We start from the raw sequence: 19,052 nt of genomic DNA, 5'->3' as shown, positions 1-19,052 counted from the left end.
ACATACAATTAACAGTGTGGCACATTCGTAAAATCAACGTTATCCAATATCATTTACAGGTTATATAGAATATGAAAGCATATCTTGTATTAACTGGATGTTTCAAGTATTTTTTAAGAATGTTTTAAGATTTATGTTTTCACTTATATAAACTTAGAACAGAGTATAACATGAGAACATAGTTGTACTATTAACTCAATTGAACTAAAAGATTGAGAAGAGAAAAATAAAATTATATACATACACAGTCTCTGGATCTTAAGATCTTAGGTGGGGTTTGGTCAGTATATTATTGCTTGCTATTACCTTTGCTACTCATGTTGTACCATTCTACCCATTGATTCCGTCTGGAGCACATAGCTAGGTAGTTACCTTGTGTTGATGCAAACATCAGTTTATATGTAGCGTGGATGTTTGCCGTTTCTATTACCTCTGTAATCAGGGGTGGTGTTAGGTCTTTTCAGTGTCTCATAATTGACAATCTAGCACCAAGGAGAATATGCGTCACTATGACTCTTGATGCCGCTGGAATAGACTCTATTCCCAAGGACAGAATAGCCATCCCAGCAGAAAGAGGAACCTGTGTCCCTATGAGTTGCGTAATCAGTCTGGATATTTTGGACCAGAAAGCATGATATGAAACAATGTGCCACTACATCTGCAGTTCCTCAAGCAAATTGGGGAAGCTTGAGAGCTGAATTTGGATATTTGAAAGGGTGTCAGATACCAATGTAGCAGTGTTTTGTGAGTGAGTTCCCATAGGTTGACACACTTGGTCGCTGAGTATGTAGTGTGTAGTGCTTTTTGCCATTGCTCTTTGGTATAAGACATACCTATATCTTGTTCCCATGCTTTAATGGTTATTTGATTTTGTAAATTCATTTTTGTTGTGTAGCATATTGTAGAATAATGAGAGACCTTTAATTTTGGTAAGGGGATTGGTGAGATACAGAATCACTCTCCACAGTAGATAAGTAGTGGTATGTGGGTTAGTAGGGAGGAAATGAGTGATTTGTAGATATCCATATTGGTCATGGTCTTCAATGCCGTATTCTAATTGTACAGTCCTAAATGTTTTTAGCCTGGAGCCTACCATAAGGTCCTCTGCTACTGTTATACCTTTAGTCACCCAGTGTGATATGTGTAGGTCTGGTATGACTATGGATATACTAGATATGGTAAGTGGCAGGGGTTTAGTTGTCGTGTCTCCAAATTGCATGGATGAGAGGGTTTTCCATGCTTGTAGTGTGGCCACTATTGTGGGTGAGAGATCGGTGTTTATATTTGTATGTATTGTATGCTGGACAATAGCAGGTCATATAAGTCATGACCCTGAATCTGTGATTTCTCCAATTCCAGCCACCTGGCATCAGATGACTGCAATTGGGGGAACCGAGCCTTTACCTGTGCAAGAATTGTGGCAGTGTGATAATGTTTTAATAGTACCTGTCCTACTCCTCCCACTTTCCTTGATGCTACCAGTTTCTTAAATGCACATCTTGCTCTTTTATCTTGCCACAGATACTTATTTAGTAGAGATTGGGAGTTGGAGAAGAAGTAATTTGGGACTGGTATAGATAGAGTTCTGCACTTTAATACTCATCAAATTATTTGATTTATATAAGAACACATTGTGAAAATTTGCATATTGCACTTTTTGTATTTATATATTGTTTGCTATTTGCACTATATATCCCCTAAGGGATATCTGTATATTTAGCTCTGCACTTCTTTTGAATTGTTAGTTGAGGCAGAGGCTGTATATACTTGCAAGTGTCGATGGCGAAAAGATGTAGGCTTTGTTTGGGTGGAAAAGTGCATCCCCAGTAAACAAACCACATGAGCTGCAAGTGACATAAATAATCGGAATGCCTCAGTACATTTAGTGGGGGAGTTGAGGCCTTGTACATTGAGTGTAAGAATATTTAAAGAGGCCATTACAGGAGGTAGAGAAATCCAAAAGGCAGTGTCACTGGTATTTCTAGTGGCCGGTGGTACCCTCTAGAACTAGGAGCTAAAGGATGGAAGACAGGGAAGTAGAGAAAGAGAGGAAGTGGGGAGAAATTGCAAGCTTAGTAAGAAAATAGGGGTTATGGTCTAGGTGAAGAAGTGTCCAGTGGATGTGAAAATCACTACACTACCCAAGGACACAAGTGGGTCCAAAGAGTACCCAAAAGGGGTAGTCTTGGACTTAGTGGGGGAGCAGTGAACAGTCTTAGAAACTTTCACAGCTGTGAAAAGGCAAACAATACAATATAGTACAAGAGTAAACAAATCCCAGCAGTGTATATGTCACAGGGGCCACTGCTAAGGAGTATGGGGACCACTGGGAGATATTCAAAAGGTAACCCTGCCGTAATGAAACAAGCAGTGGATTTCAACTTTTGGAATATAGGCTATACATACCAAATTGTAACTCCAAGTACAAACAGAGAATCATATTATGAACAATGGAGGGGAGTAAGCACCTATATCCATAATTGAAGTTGCAAAACAATACAAAAAAACTTAAGTGTCATAAACGTTAGAAGCTTATAGTTAACAAACAGTGTTTCCTTGTGGTGGGATGCCACCATTAACTGTTCCTTAGTACGGAAGAAATTAAGTTTCACCATTATATCTTGTGGGGGATTGTCTTTGTCTTCTGGACTCTATCCTTCTCAAGGTGCAAGTTCCTGAAAGAGCACAGTAATGGTGGACTGGAGAACTATCACAGTCTCAAATATGCCACGGATACGAAGATTCGATTATCTGGCCCTGTTCTCAAAATCTTTAAGGTGGGCCTGAAGGGTATAGTTCTCCACTCGAAGGGCCCCAAGTTCCTTTGTGTCATTGCAAGTAAGGAGATCAAGATCATCTGCCTGCTGTTCAAGTACTGAGGTAAGACAGCCCACATCAAGGTTTTTCTAAGGGCCTTAGTAAGCATCCGCTCAAATTGACAGAGCAGGTAGGGCTGGGAGTTGTCAAACTGTAAGGCCATTGCAGTTACCCTGAATTCTGTGTCTGACTCACTGTCAGTTGCAGTTGCAGGCCAGGTCAGCTTAGGTATGCATGGTGTCAGCCCGGGAATTTGAAGGTGCTGCCATTTTAGAAGAGGCCCTGGCCAGCACGTCCCAGATCAATTTCTGTTTGGGTCTTTCATTGAAGCCACTGTACACCATCGTGGTCAACACTGGATTTTCCTGGCACTGTGCAGAGACAGCAGGCGAGAGTGTGCAGATTGGAATGTGCTGTTGCTCTGCTGTTCAGTCTCGGGAGATGCAGAGCTCTGAGCAAGCATGTCTTGCTCGGACGTCTTCATGCATGCAGCCCCTCACAGTAATATAACATTTACCCTGGGTTCACACTAGGAAACCAGCACGATTCCAGAGCTAGTTCCTGCATCGCTTCTCTCCCACAGGCAGTTCACACTGTCTTGTGCCAACCGCTGTGGGTGTTCTGACACCCCCAGTTTAGTTCACCAATCGCAGTGCAAACTGTGAACTCGCACAGGACTCAGATCGCATAGGTGAGAACACCCATGTGATCTGATTCTAGTGCAGGGAAAAACAAGTCCTTGCACTATTTTCTGTGCGAATCCAATGCAAGTTCAGCCATACAAGTGTATGGCTAAACTCACAATTCTCAGTAGGGATGAGCTTTGAGTTTGAGTCGAACTCATGCTCGACTCGAACATCGGCTGTTCGCCGAACAGCAAAAAATTTGGGGTGTTCGCGGCAAATTCGAAAGCCGCGGAACACCCTTTAAAAGTCTATGGGAGAAATCAAAAGTGCTAATTTTAAAGGCTTATATGCAAGTTATTGTCATAAAAAGTGTTTGGGGACCTGGGTCCTGCCCCAGGGGACATGGATCAATGCAAAAAAAGTTTTAAAAACGGCCGTTTTTTCGGGAGCAGTGATTTTAATAATGCTTAAAGTGAAACAATAAAAGTGTAATATTCCTTTAATTTTCGTACATGGGGGGTGTCTATAGTATGCCTGTAAAGGGGCGCACGTTTCCCGTGTTTAGAACAGTCTGACAGCAAAATGACATTTATCATTGATAAAAACGGCATGGGAATTCCCCACAGGGGAACCCCGAACCAAAATTAAAAAAAAAAAGATGTGGAGGTCCCCCTATATTCCATACCAGGCCCTTCAGGTCTGGTATGGATATTAAGGGGAACCCCGGCCAAATTTAAAAAAAAAATGGCAAGGGGTCCCCCTCAAAATCTATACCAGACCCTTCAGGGGGAAGGGGAACCCCGCGCCAAAATTTAAAAAACCCAAAATTTAAAAAACAAATGGCATGGGGTCCCCCCAAAAATCCATACCAGACCCTTATCCAAGCACGCAACCTGGCAGGCCGCAGGAAAAGAGGGGGGACGAGAGAGCGGCCCCCCTCCTGAACCACACCAGGCCACATGTCCCTCAACATTGGGAGGGTGCTTTGGGGTAGCCCCCCAAAACACCTTGTCCCCATGTTGATGGGGACAAGGGCCTCATCCCCACAACCCTTGCCCGGTGGTTGTGGGGGTCTGTGGGTGGGGGCTTATCGGAATCTGGAAGCCCCCTTTAACAAGGGGACCCCCAGATCCCGGCCCTCCCCCCTGTGTGAAATGGTAAGGGGGTACAAAAGTACCCCTACCATTTCACTAAAAAACTGTCAAAAATGTTAAAAATGACAAGAGACAGTTTTTCCTTGTCAAAAGAAGTTTATTGAGTATACAATGTTATAAAGATACATAAAGTAAGTTTACAAGGATCTATAAAGTAAGCTCATTGTTTTACAGTAGGGTTTATATAGGTAAATATCATGAAATTTCAAATATTAAACATTGGGTTCACGTAAACCTAAATTAAAGATATATATCATTTCCTTAGTTACTTTTGTAGGTATTTAAATGATTTATACCTACTATACATATTGTTTACAAGTAGAGTGTATATAGGTCAAATAAATTCTGATAATGAGCTTTAATCGTAAGGTGGAGAAAAGGAAAGAGAAAGAAGAAAAAGGGTTGAAAGGTAGAGGTATGGTCCACAAGGTTGTCCCGCTCGTCAGTTTATTATTCTTTTTAGTTCTCTTTGAAGCCTTAGAATGGGTGTCTCTGTAAGTCATTTAATCTGTTACCATGGCAACAGGACAGAGTCATTGAAGTTTGACAGGAACTGTTGTTTTATCCAAGGATGCCAAAGTTTTTCAAATTTTGGAATTTGATTTTGATCGATGGCTACCATCTTAGCATGGGACATTGTATTATTCATTCTGTGAATTGTTTCTGCTAGTACCAATGTAGGAGATTTCCATGCCTTGGCCACTGTTTGTTTTGCAGCCGTTATTAGTTGGATCATAAGTTTGAATTGAGAGAGTGTTAACCATTCCGATTTTAGATTAAGTAAAGTTAAATATGGATCTGGTTGTATTATTTTTTTAAATATTTTAGATGCAATCACGAAGACTTCCTTCCAGAAGGTTTGGATTACTGGGCACGTCCACCATATGTGTAAATATGTGCCTATTTCTGGGCATCCTCGAAAACAAAGAGCTGAGGTATTAGGTGAATATTTTGCCACTCTAGCGGGTACAAGGTACCAGCGAGTTAGGACTTTATAATTTGTCTCCAGTGCTAAGATGTTGGGTGAAGATGACTTAGATGTGAGCCATATGTTAGACCAGTCCGTGTCTTCTAAAGTTCGTCCCAGGTCCTCCTCCCACCTCTGAACGTAAGAGGGTCTATTAAGATTTGCTACTCCATATAATTGATTATAAAGTGATGAAATTGTACCTTTAGCAAATGGATCTTTTATACAGATTGATTCAAAAATGGATAATTGGGATAATGGTGTATCCCCCTTTATTAATGGTGTATAGAAATTTTTGATTTGGAGATATCTAAATATCTCAGAGTTTGGTAGATCATATTTTTCTCTAAGCGATGGGAATGAAAGGAATGATTTAGATGCTATGAAGTCATTTAGTGTCTGAATGCCTGATGTTGTCCAAGCAGAATTTGGGTAGATCCAAGCCGGATAAAAGGCCGGATTTCTGATAAAAGAAAGGAGAGGATTGTGTGGAGATTGTAACTGATATTTGGTTTTTAGTTTATCCCAGAGAGATAAGAAGTGTTTAGTTATGGGATTATGAATTTTAAAGCGGTCTTTAGGATCAAGCCATAATAAATTTGATATTAATAGAGGGTCATTTTCTGAAGCCTCTATAAATACCCATAATGGGATTTCCTGTTTTGCATGGTATTTGGACAGACTGGCCAAATGTGCTGCTCTGTAGTAGTTAGTAAAATTAGGGTATCCCAGGCCTCCTTTATTTTTGGGAAGATGTAGTGTGTGTATAGGTATACGTGGTTTAGAAGAGCCCCATATAAACGAAGTTGCTCTTTTTTGTACTATTCTCAAAAAATAGGAAGGAATTGGAATAGGGAGGACTCTGAATAGATAAAGCAATTTGGGTAGAATAGTCATTTTGATTGCATTAATCTTCCCTATCCAGGATAAAGGAAGTTGCGACCATTGTTTTATTAGATTTGTGATCTGTCTTAATACAGGAGGATAATTGGTTGAGAATAAGTCAGAATGAGATGCTGTTAAATGAATTCCAAGATATGGGATTGATTTTTCTGCCCATGTGAATGGGAGTGCAGCCCTACCCGGGATCAATTCCATGTTTGTGAGTGAAATATTAAGCACTAGGCATTTCTTAGGATTAATCATAAGGCCGGATAGGGCTGCAAATCCATCAAGAGCTGGTATTAAGTTAGGACCAGAGACCTGTGGTGATGATAGAAAAAGTAATATATCGTCTGCAAATATATATAATTTGTGTGTAATACCTCCTACTTCAATGCCAGTTATAGTTTGGTTTGTTCTGATGTATTGGGCCATGGGTTCGAGTATAAGGGCAAATAATAAGGGAGATAATGGGCAACCCTGTCGGGTACCTCTTTCGATATTAAAGGCTTCAGATTTGTATCCAGCATATTTTATATAGGCTTTGGGTTTATTATATAATGCTTTGATCCATGTTAAAAAACGGGGTCCAAAACCCCATTTTTGTAATGAATATTGCATATATTGCCAGGATACTGTGTCAAATGCCCTCTTAATATCGAGAGATAGAAAACATAAAGGGATTTTCTGTTTTTTAGCAATATGTGCCAATAATACTGCCCTGCGTATATTATCGCCTGCCTGTCTATTTGGCATGAAGCCTACTTGATCTCTATGTATTAATTTTCCTATAATGCTATTGAGGCGTTTTGCTATTATTTTTGCTAATAATTTAATATCGAGGTTTAACAGAGAGATAGGCCGATAATTCTCACAGGAAGTATCATCTGAAAGGGGTTTTGGGATCATACAAACAATTGCCATTAGTGTTTCTTGCCGAAAAGAATGTCCATCTAGAAGTTTGTTAAAAGTTTCAGTGAGAATGGGAGAGAGTATTTCTGAGAATGTTTTATAGTATAAAGCCGAGTAGCCGTCTGGGCCTGGTCTTTTGTTAAGTTTTAGGTCTTTTATGGCGTTAGCAACTTCATCTATAGTTATAGGCTCATCCAAACTGCTTTTTTGATTCTGAGATAACTCAGGTAAGGTTATTTTTAAAAAGAAGGATTCAGCCTCTGTAGGATTAAATTCATTGTTTGTCTTGTATAAAGTTGCGAGATGTGAGTGAAATTTATGGACTATTTTAACTGGATTACAAGTGTAAATATTTTTTGATAATTTCAAACGTATTGGTTTGAAAGATTTGTTAGTTGAATTTAATGCCCGAGCCAAATATGTACCTGGTTTGTTTGTATTCATGTAGAAATTGTGTTTGGAGCGTTTGAGGGATTTATCAACTGACTCAGTGAGAAATAGATCGTATTCCAATCTAGATTTTTCCAGATGAGATTTTGTACTCTGAGATGGATTATCTTGAAATGATATGTAGGCTGCATTAAAATTGAGTTCTAGTTTTTTTGCTAGATTTTTGCGTTCCCGTTTAAATAGTGCCATTTGTCTTTGTATTGTACCACGCAAGACAGGCTTATGAGCTTCCCACAGTGTTATTGGGGAGATGTCTGTTGTATTATTAATTGATATGTATTCCTTTAAAGCTTGTTCAATGGCCATCTGATGTAGTGGGTGTTTGAGCATTATGTCCGGTAAGTACCACGTTGGGTCATGCGCTTTTGGTATGGCTGAGGCTATAGTAGTGTATACTGCATTATGGTCAGACCATGGAATCGGAATTATATCTGATGCAATAATTTCTGGTATAATTCCTATTGTTAGAAAAATATGATCTATTCTGGTGAAGGTTTGATGAGGGTGCGAGAAATAAGTGAATTTCTTTTTCATTGGGTTACTTTCTCTCCATGAATCTACCAGATTGTATTTGGAAAGAAGTTGAGAAAAAGGTAATCCAGAGGTTATTTTGGATGGTGTAAAAGGTGATTTATCTAGAAATGGGAGGAGGACCTGGTTCGAATCCCCACACATTATCACTGTTCCTATTTTGTGTGTATTAATCACTTGTAATATATGTGAGAGGAATGGTGTAGGTTGTTTGTTAGGAGCGCAGTAGGAAATCACCGTGATTGCTGTATCCATTATATAACCCATGAGTATCAGGTATCTACCTTCTGGGTCTTTAATTTCTAATGATAAGGTGAATGATGTGGATCGGTGAAATGCAATTAGAGTACCCCTTTGTTTGGTACAGGCAGAAGCCGTGTAAATTTGTTGATAAAAAGGAGAAATATATTTTGGAGTAGAATCTTTGGTGAAGTGTGTTTCTTGGAGGCATACTATGTGAGCCTTCTTGTTATGGAAAGTACGGAAGGCTTTGGTCCTTTTTTGAGGGACATTTATTCCCTGAACATTCAGGGAAAGTATATTCAGTGGTGCCATGGCAATAGGTCAAATAGTTTTGACTTACTTTTTGTTATGCAGAGCTGACTGCGCAGATCAACCTGTGTGGACTGAAGAGATGAATAGATAGAAAAGAAACCAGTGAATTCTGGAGTAAAGAGTAAACAAAAAACATATGAGATTAGATGATACATTGTATAAATTATTTTTTGCAAGTAATCACAATTTACCCGTGAAAGAGAATAAGTATCTCTCTCAGGGGAATAAGTGCCTTCGTCACACTCCCACATAATATGGTTGGGAGAATGAGGAGGGCTAATGGGGGTACACGGATCTTCCGCTTACAGGAGAGAAGTGCTATGTCAAAAGACATCAAAATGATGATTCATTAATTGGAGTGCAGAATATAGTTTTTGTTGAAATTATTTATTCCAGGGTGGTTGTATATGGTTAGTCTTGCCCTAGGCTAAATAATTCAGTTAGAAAGGTACTGTTAATAACTTTGGTATTGATGAAGATAGTTTGAATTATTTTGGGATTTTAACCCTTTTAGAGTAAACAATTACATATTTTATTCATATGTAACTGTTTAGATATGTTAACTCATAAAATTGAGGTTGTATTGCTTCAGATTAGAATAAACAAAAACATAATTCTAGGAACTAGTTAGGTAATAATATATTTGTTTTAAGAAAAGAAAGAAAAAGCTTCCATTACTTCTGGATTATTGAACATATTTGTCCTAAAAAGTAATAAATCTATTGTTATTACCTGATAATATATAACTGAACAAGAATTTCCTTATTTCACTTATATATTCTAAGGCTATATGAATCAGAAGTAATAAGAAATATAACTGGAATGTAACATGATCCCACACAGTGTGTGACTATCAGAATGCAGTTACATTCAGTTATAAATATAGGTTTTTTATAGAGAACCATCTCTTAGTATAATAAATGAAGAGATATCAGGAATTAGGATGTCAGTCCATTGAATCTTCTTGGTCCATGGATGATGTGGCATAACGGCCTCTTTTGTGAGAATGATGATTCCCATTTTGTTCTGAAATTTTCTGGGTGCTGCCTGAAGGTGAAGATGATGCCATTCTTCTGCGTGTGGGAGAGTTGCTGCTTGTGGGTTCTGTCAGATTTAATTTTAAAAGGGTTTGTTGTAGTTCATCTGCTGATCTGCTTCTGTAAATTGTACCTTGGTAGTTAAATCTGACTGAAAAGGGGAAGCCCCATTGATACATAATGTTGTGGCGTTGCAGTTCCATTAGTTGGGGTTTCATGGATCGTCTTTTAGTAATAGTAAGTTGGGATAGGTCAGCAAAAATTTGATAATTGTGTCCTTGAAAATTAAGTTCCTTTTTTTCTCTTGCAGCAATTAGTATTTGTTCTTTCGTTCTGTAATAATGAAATTTTGTGATTATATCACGTGGGGGTCCGTCTTTCTTTTTGGCTGTGAGGGCTCTGTGTACTCTATCCAGTTCTAAACGTTCAATAGGGATATCTGGCTTTAGTTCTTGTAATAGAGCAGTAATAGTAGATTGCAGGTCTGTCACAGTTTCAGGTATTCCCCTTATGCGCAAGTTTGAACGTCTGGCTCTATTTTCGTAATCTTCGAGCTTAGTTTGAAGTATTAAATTCTCTTTTTTTAATTGTTCCAATTCTGTTATATTTTCTTGGGTTGTAATTTCAATTTCATCCATTTTTATTTCTAAGGCTGCGGTGCGGTTTCCCAGCTCTCTTATTTCTTTGGTTAGGCTTTTTGTTATTTGGTCTGAGGTTTGTTTTAAAGCCTTATGAAGCATCTTTTCAAATTGTAATAATATTACTGGGGATACTGAGGAGGCTTGTGGAGAAGTTTGTGAGAGGATTTGTTCTGTATCTGACTCAAATGGAGAGTCTTGCTGTGACATTTTCTGTCTGTGAGAGCGCCCTGATGCTGTATCTTGTGAGGTGACTGGAGCTGCTTCAGCTGCAGTGAGTGCCTGTGAGCTCTTTGTGAGGTGATTTTTATTTCTGCCACGGTTTCCTCCCAGTACCATATTTCCTGCCCAAACTTTCACAGTTTGTTCCCTGGGGCAAAAAGGTTCAAATGGATACCTTTTGAGCCTGCAGGCTCCGCTTTGTCCTTCTCTTGTCTCCTCAGCGGTGTGGAGCTCTAACAATGCATGTCTGCTCCGCTAGGCTCCGCCTGACAAGAGACAGTTTTTGACAATTCCTTTATTTAAATGCTTCTTCTTTATTCTATCTTCTTTCTTCTATCTTCTATCTTCCTTCGGTTTCTTCCTCCATCTTCTTCTTCTTCTGGTTCTTCTGGTTCCTCCTCCGGTGTTCTCGTCCGGAATCTTCCTCCGTGGCGTCTTCTTCCTTTCTTCTCCTCGGGCCGCTCCGCATACATGATGGCATGATGGGAGGCTCCCGCTGTGTGACGCTTCTCCTCTTCTGACGGTTCTTAAATAACAGGGGGCCGTGGCCACCCGGTGACCCGCTCCCTCTGACACACGGGGACTTGAAGGGGACTTCCCTGTGGCATTCCCCGTGATGTCAGAAGGGGGCGGGGGTACATAACGGGTGACCCCGCCCCCCTCTGACATCACGGGGAATGCCACAGGGAAGTCCCCGTCAAGTCCCCGCGGGGTCAGCGGGTGGCCGCGGCCGTTATTTAAGAACCGTCAGAAGAGGAGAAGCGTCACACAGCGGGAGCCTCCCATCATGCCATCATGTATGCGGAGCGGCCCGAGGAGAAGAAGGGAAGAAGACGCCGTGGAGGAAGATGCCAGAAGAACCAGAAGAACCAGAAGAAAAAGAAGATGGAGGAAGAAACCGAAGGAAGATAGAAGATAGAAGAAAGAAGAAGCATTTAAATAAAGGAATTGTCAAAAACTGTCTCTTGTCATTTTTAACATTTCTGACAGTTTTTTTGTGAAATAGTAGGGGTACATTTGTACCCCTTACCATTTCACACAGGGGGAGGGCCGGGATCTGGGGGTCCCCTTGTTAAAGGGGGCTTCCAGATTCCCATAAGCCCCCCGCCCGCAGACCCCCACAACCACGGGGCAAGGGTTATGGGGATGAGGCCCTTGTCCCCGTCAACATGGGGACAAGGTGTTTTGGGGGGCTACCCCAAAGCATCCTCCCAATGTTGAGGGCATGTGGCCTGGTATAGATCAGGAGGGGGGGCGCTCTGTCGTCCCCCCTCTTTTCCTGTGGCCTGCCAGGTTGCGTGCTCGGATAAGGGTCTGGTATGGATTTTTGGGGGGACCCCACGCCATTTTTTTCATTTTGGCGCGGGGTTCCCCTTAAAATCCATACCAGACCTGAAGGGTCTGGTATAGATTTTGAGGGGGACCCCACGCCATTTTTTTAAAAAATTTTGGCCGGGGTTCCCCTTAATATCCATACCAGACCTGAAGGGCCTGATATGGAATTTAGGGGGACCCCATGTCATTTTTTTTTTTTTAATTTTGGTTCGGGTTTCCCTTGTGGGGAATTCCATGCCATTTTTATCAATTAACTTTTATGTGTATTGTCGGACCGGCAATTCATTTATAGCCACGAGTAGTTTTAAATGACTTTTTTTCCTTTGAAATGTCATTTTGCTGTCAGACTGTTCTAAACATGGGAAACATGCGCCCCTTTACAGGCATACTATAGACACCCCCCAGGTACGAAATTTAAAGGAATATTACACTTTTATTGTTTCACTTTAAGCATTATTAAAGTCACTGCTCCCGAAAAAACGTCTGTTTTTAAAACTTTTTTTGCATTGATCCTTTTCTCTTGGGGCAGGACCCAGGTCCCCAAACACTTTTTATGACAATAACGTGCATATAAGCCTTTAAAATTAGCACTTTTGATTATTCATGTACGTGTCCCATAGACTTTAACGGTGTTCGCGTGTTCAAACAAATTTTTTGCCTGTTCGCAAATTCTGGTGCGAACTGAACAGGGGGGTGTTCAGCTCATCCCTATTGCTCAGAGATCGCATGTGATCGGCACCTGTGGTGCGGGTGCAAATCACATGCGATCTCTGAGATCACGATAGTGTGAACCAAGGCTCAATCACAATGTGCCACACTTTCCAACCACAGTCCAGCCAGCATAAATAGTTTAACCTCTTCAGATCCGCGCTATTGCCAAATGACAGCAACAGTGCGGACCTACATTGCCGGGACGACGTCTATTGACGTCGTCCCATGCACGAGCGGCCTGCGCGCCCCCTGCAGGGCATGCGCGCTCGGTGATCAGCGAGTCTATGAGACTCGCCTGATCACAGATCAGAGTAAGGGGTCGGTCCCGACCCCTTACCACATGGTCAGTTGTCAGCCAATGACAGCTGATCATGTGATGTAAACAGAGCCGGTAATCGGCTATTTTTTCTCCTCACGCTGACAGCATGAGGAGGAAAAAAAACCTGATCACCGGCAGCCGTGAGAGGGACATCAGTCCCGATCACGGCGATCATCTGTGCCCCCTCCCGGTGACACAGCAATAGGCAGCAGTGCTGCCTACCGGTGCCCACCAGCGTCACCCATCAGTGCCCACAGTGCCATCCATCGGTGCCCACAGTGCCATTCATCAGTGCCCACAGAGCCACCCATCAGTGCCCACAGTGCCACCCATCAGCGCCCACAGTGCCACCTATCAGCACCCACATCAGTGCCACAACAACAGTGCTGCACATCACTGCCACCTATCAGTGCTCATCAATGTCACCTACCAGTGCCCATAAGTGCCCATCAGTGCCACCCATCACTGCCCATCAGTGCCACCCATCAGTGCACCCATTAGTGCAGCCAATCAGTGCCCCCATCAGTGGTACTTATCAGTGCCCATCAGTACCACCTATCCATGCCACCCATCAGTGCCACCCATCAGCGCCACCCATCAGCGCCCATCAGTGGCCATCAGTGCAGCCTTATCTGTGCCCATCAGTACCACCTTATCTGTCCCCATCAGTGCTGCCTTAACTGTGCCTATCAGTGCCACCTTAACTGTGCCTATCAGTGCCGCCTTAACTGTGCCTATCAGTGCCGCCTTAACTGTGCCCATAAGTGCAGCCTATCAGTGCCCACCAGTGCCGCCTCATCAGCGCATATCAATGAAGGAGAAAAATTACCTGTTTGCGAAATTTTATAACAAACTATGAAACATGATTTTTTTTTTTCAAAATTTTCCATCTTTTTTTGTTTGTTTAGCAAAAAATAAAAATCCCAGCTGTGATTAAATACCACCAAAAGAAAGCTCTATTTGTGGGGAAAAAAATGATAAAAATTTCATTTGGGTACAGTGTTGTATGACCACGCAATTATCATTCAAAGTGCGACAGCACTGAAAGCTGAAAATTGGTCTGGGCAGGAGGGGGGATTAAGTGCCCAGTAAGCAAGTGGTTAAACAGGTTTATATCATCTGCCTTAACAGTAGATGAACGCTCAGCAGTAGTAACAAGACCTAAGCACTAGGTGTGTATTCATACCTGCCAGTGCTGTGGGCGTTAAAGTTTGTAAACTATTAGCCTGGCTACTTCACTTTAACCTGCATGTGTTTAGTTTAACTTTCAGCCACTGCAGCTATAGTCAAATCCAGTGTCTGCATGTGTGAGGATAGGGAGAGGACGAGTTCTTCTTTTTTTTTGTAATTTAATTTTTTATTATAAGTTTTATAGATATACAAACAAAAATCAACAAATCACATCTTAAAATTATTCATTATATCACATATATCAAGATCCTCTTTCCCACCCACCCACTCTATTGATCTGTTCTCCTCCAAATCTTTCTACTTTAACCTATTTTTACCATTGCCTGTGAGTATTTTGGACGTTTTAATTTCAATACGTTTTTAGTAAGGTTTTTACAGAAAATGTAATAGAAACATTAAAATAAAGTACAATCAATAATTGTTGTCCAGTAATATTGCATCTTGAGGTAACATTAGTTTTAGTTATATATTCATAGCTTGTATCAATAACAGTAGCATTGAGCTGACATATCTATGCGGTAGGTCTTGTTCCCACCCCCGGACACCACATCCCAGTCGCACACTACAGGGTCTATTTTCCCATCCTTTGGTTACAAGTATTGGTGATAGACTGTTAATCGTAACCACAATAGGACCTAATTACTTTGCAAGTGATCCTGCGTAAACAACATATTGATAACAAAATTAGATACGAAAAAAGAAAATAAAAAGGAATATTAACTAGAATAAACCAACAATACAGAAATATGTCCGTTGACCAGCCAATATATGTAGGGTTGCTGTGGATATCAAACTAATCCTATTGCATTATACTGTTGTAGATTTTATTTAATTTTTCCCCAAAAATCTGAGACCTATATTTTGTGGATACCATGTTAGCCAGGTACTCCATATTTTAGAAACCATTATATGATTACCAAGACTCCGTGCAAATTGTATTTCATAAGTACTATGTATGTTTATTATGTGTAGGGTTTCCGCTATAGGAGGTGGGTCAATGTCCTTCCAGTGTCGTACTATAGTAAGTCTAGCTGCAATGAGTATGTGGGACACTAGTATTCTCATTGATGCTGGGATAGAATCTATTTCTAATGACAGTAGTGCCATACCCGGAGAAGATGCAGCTTTCATACCTGTAACTTGCTCTATTATCTGGAATATGAGCGCCCAGAACCTTTTAATGCGCGGGCATGACCACAACACGTGTAGAAGTGTACCCGTTTTCCCACACTTCCTCCAGCAATCTATAGAAGCCCCTGTTGCGAATGTTGATATACGGTAAGGGGTAAGATACCACCGCAGTAGGATCTTGTGGTGCAGTTCCCATAAGTTGGCACTTCTTGTAGAAGCATACGTGACACTAAGGGCTTTCTTCCATTGATTCTCTGTGTAGTTTTTTTCAAAGTCTCCTTCCCAAGCTCCTATGTTAGTAGTTTTGCTGAAGGATTGTTTATTCTGTAGGTATTTGTAAAGTAATGACGTACCTTTGATTTTTGATTGTTTGGTTGTATAGAAGATAGCGATTTGCCAGGGTAGGTGAGTGAAGAGATTGTTACCCTTTTTGTCAAATAAATGGGATAATTGAATACATTTATAATAGTCAGAAGTCAGTATAGAGTACTTAATCTATAATGTTCTGAATGTTTTCAGCGTAGGCCCTACAAAAAGATCTTCTAATAAGAGTTCCCTATTGGTACACCAATTAGTTAGTGAAATGTCAGTTATTGTAAATTCCATAGCAGTGATCAGGATTTTAAGAGGGATTTGGGGCCCTTTGGGGGTTATATATTTAAGGAAATATTGCCAGGCTTCAATAGAAGCCTGTATGGTAGGTGCAATTTGTAAATAATTTAGGCAAGTGGTATGGAATAGTTATTAGGTAATTATATAGATTTCCCCCTTTGATTTGGAAGCTTTCTAGTTCTGTCCATAGGATATTATTGTGGGAAGGGAACCAATCTATCACTTGGGCTAGTATAGTTGCTACGTGGTAGTCTTTTATCAAGATATGACCTATCCCTCCCATTTGTTTGAGTTTAATAAGCTTATTGAAGGCACACCGTGCTTTTTTCCCTGATCACAGATATCTATCTATTGCAGACTGTGCTTGCCGGAAAAAGGAGTTAAGTACTGGTATGGGTAGAGTCCTGAACAAATATAGGAACTGTGGTAGGACCTGCATTTTAAATGCAGCAAGCCTTCCTGTCCAGGAAAGTTCAAACCTCCGCAACTTGTTTAGTTTGGGTCTCAAGGAAATGAGATATAGATTTTTTCTTAACTAAATCGGAAACTGTAGATGTAAGAGTGATGCCTAGATATGCTTTACCATTACCCTCCCACTTGTAAGGAAAGTTATTGCTAATATGTTGTCTCACCATGTCGGGTAGACCCAATCCTAAGAGATACGACTTGGATTCATTAACTTTATAATAATATATGGCATCAAACAATTGTAAAGCTTGGTGAACCGAAGCCAGGGAGGACAGCACATCGGTAAGGATCAGAATGATGTCATCTGCGAATAAGCTGATGGTGTGCATCCTACCCCCAATTGCAATCCCATTGATATTGGGGTGTTGTCGTATGTACATTCCCAAAGGTTCCATTAGTAGATTAAAAATTAAAGGGGATAGAGGGCAACCTTGACGGGTACCATTTGTTATGTTGAATGGGGTAGATAACATACCTGATACATAAACCTGTGCTGATGGGGTTGTGTATAGTGCCATGATAGCTTGATACATCCGGCCCTCAAATCCAAATTTGCTCAGAACTTGTTCTAAATATGTCCAATGAATCCTATGGAATGCCTTCTCTGCATACAAAGCAAGGAGCAGAGAAGGCGTTCCAGTCTTGTTGGCCAGGTGTATGAGATTAATCAAGCGTCTAGTCACATCTGCTTTTTGGCGACCTTTGGCAAAACCAGACTGGTCTGGGTGTATCAGTGATGGAAGGAGATCTACTAATCTGCTAGATATTAATTTCGCGTAGATCTTCAAATCATTATTAAGTAACGATATTGGGCAAAAATTTTGTGGGGTATTAGGGTCCTTCCCCGGCTTCGGTAATGCCACAATCATTGCTTTTAGCATTTCTGGTGGAAAAGAGGAGGAAGAGTCAGCTTGGTTAAATGTCTCGGTGAGTCTAGGAACTAGTATATCCTTAAACATCTGGAAATATTCACCTGTAAAACCATCTGATCCAGGGGATTTATTACTGGGCAGTGATTTAATCGTTTGGGATATCTCTTGTGTTGTGAACGGAGAATTTAATGCAGTGTTCTGAGTTTCTGTGAGTTGAGGAATTTCGATTTTGCTAAGAAATTCAGAGATTGTGTGGGATAGGGGTTGTGTCATGTTTGGGTCTTTTTTCAGGTTATATAGAGAACCATAATAGGTGCTGAAGGCATCTGCTATGGCCTGAGGGTGATACAATTTAGTTTGGTTTTCTGGATGTATAATGTAGGGAAGTTTGGTTTTATGTCTATGGCCTCTGAGTCGATCTGCTAATAATTTCCCTGCTGTGTTACCATTTGCATAATAAGTCATTTTTAACCTCCTGGAAGACTTTTCAAAGTCCTCCAGCAGTATCGATCGGAGATCAAATCTCAATTTGGTTAGTTGTTCTGATAAATTAGGGGAAAAATTAGCTTTGTTTTGGGTTTATGATGTTTGAATTTGTTTAGAGATACCCAGTATGCACTGCCCCCTCATCCTCTTAGCCCTCGCTCCTAGTTTAATTAGGAGACCACGCATAAACTCCTTGTGTGTGTTCCATGTCACAAAGGGGTCAGTAACTGAGTTTACATTATGCTCAAAAAATTCAATTAGTTCTCTCTGTAATATTGATTTGGAAGGATCATCCTGGAATAATCCCGGGTTGGATCTCCAAATAAAAGTGGAGTTGTTATTGGATGTGTCATCCACTAGTAGCGACACTGAGGCATGATCCGACCAAGTGATGCTATTGATCTTGGATGCTTTAATTTTGTTTAATAACCATTTGTCTGTCAAAAAAAATCAAGTCTGGTATATATTTTATGACTAACTGAGAAAAAGGAATAGTCCTTCTCCGTGGCATGAAGGCATCTCCATGTGTCATACACATCATAGTTCCTCAGGAGGGGTTGTAGGGTCTGGGTTTTCCTGGTAGTTAGCGAACTAGAGTCCATTCTGGGGTCAGGAGGTAGATTAAAGTTCCCACATAGGATCAGGTGTCCTTTTTGTATTTGTGACACTTTTTTCATGAGTTTATGAAGAAAGAGAGACTGGTGGACATTTGGGGCATAGACGTTCATTACCGTATAGGTGGTATTGTTGAGGTCACAAATCAGAATATGGTATCTACCTTGCATGTCCTGAACTTCTTTATGAAGGCGAAATGCTACTGTATCTTTTATTGCCGTTAGTACCCCTTTTTTTTGCGTCTGAGCTTGCAAAGAAAATGTGGAAATTTGGGGTGAGAGCATGTAGGTTTGGCCTGCTTTTTGAAGTGCGTTTCTTGTACACAGATAATATCACCCTTGTGTTGGATCGCTTCCTTCCACATGGATCTGCGTTTCGCAGGGTGATTAAGCCCTGTGGCATTGATTGTTAAAAGGTGATAGTCATTTTGCAATTTTGGGTTGGAGTGCGTTGTATGGTATGTGCTGGTAACACTTACATGCGGTGGTAGGTTTGATGAAATTATTCCAAATACGACAGAA

Source organism: Aquarana catesbeiana, linkage group LG02 (assembly GCF_042186555.1).
Source record: "Aquarana catesbeiana isolate 2022-GZ linkage group LG02, ASM4218655v1, whole genome shotgun sequence".
Lineage (NCBI taxonomy): Eukaryota > Metazoa > Chordata > Amphibia > Anura > Ranidae > Aquarana > Aquarana catesbeiana.
The sequence above is the reverse complement of the archived record's forward strand: the minus strand, read 5'-3'. Positions refer to the sequence as shown.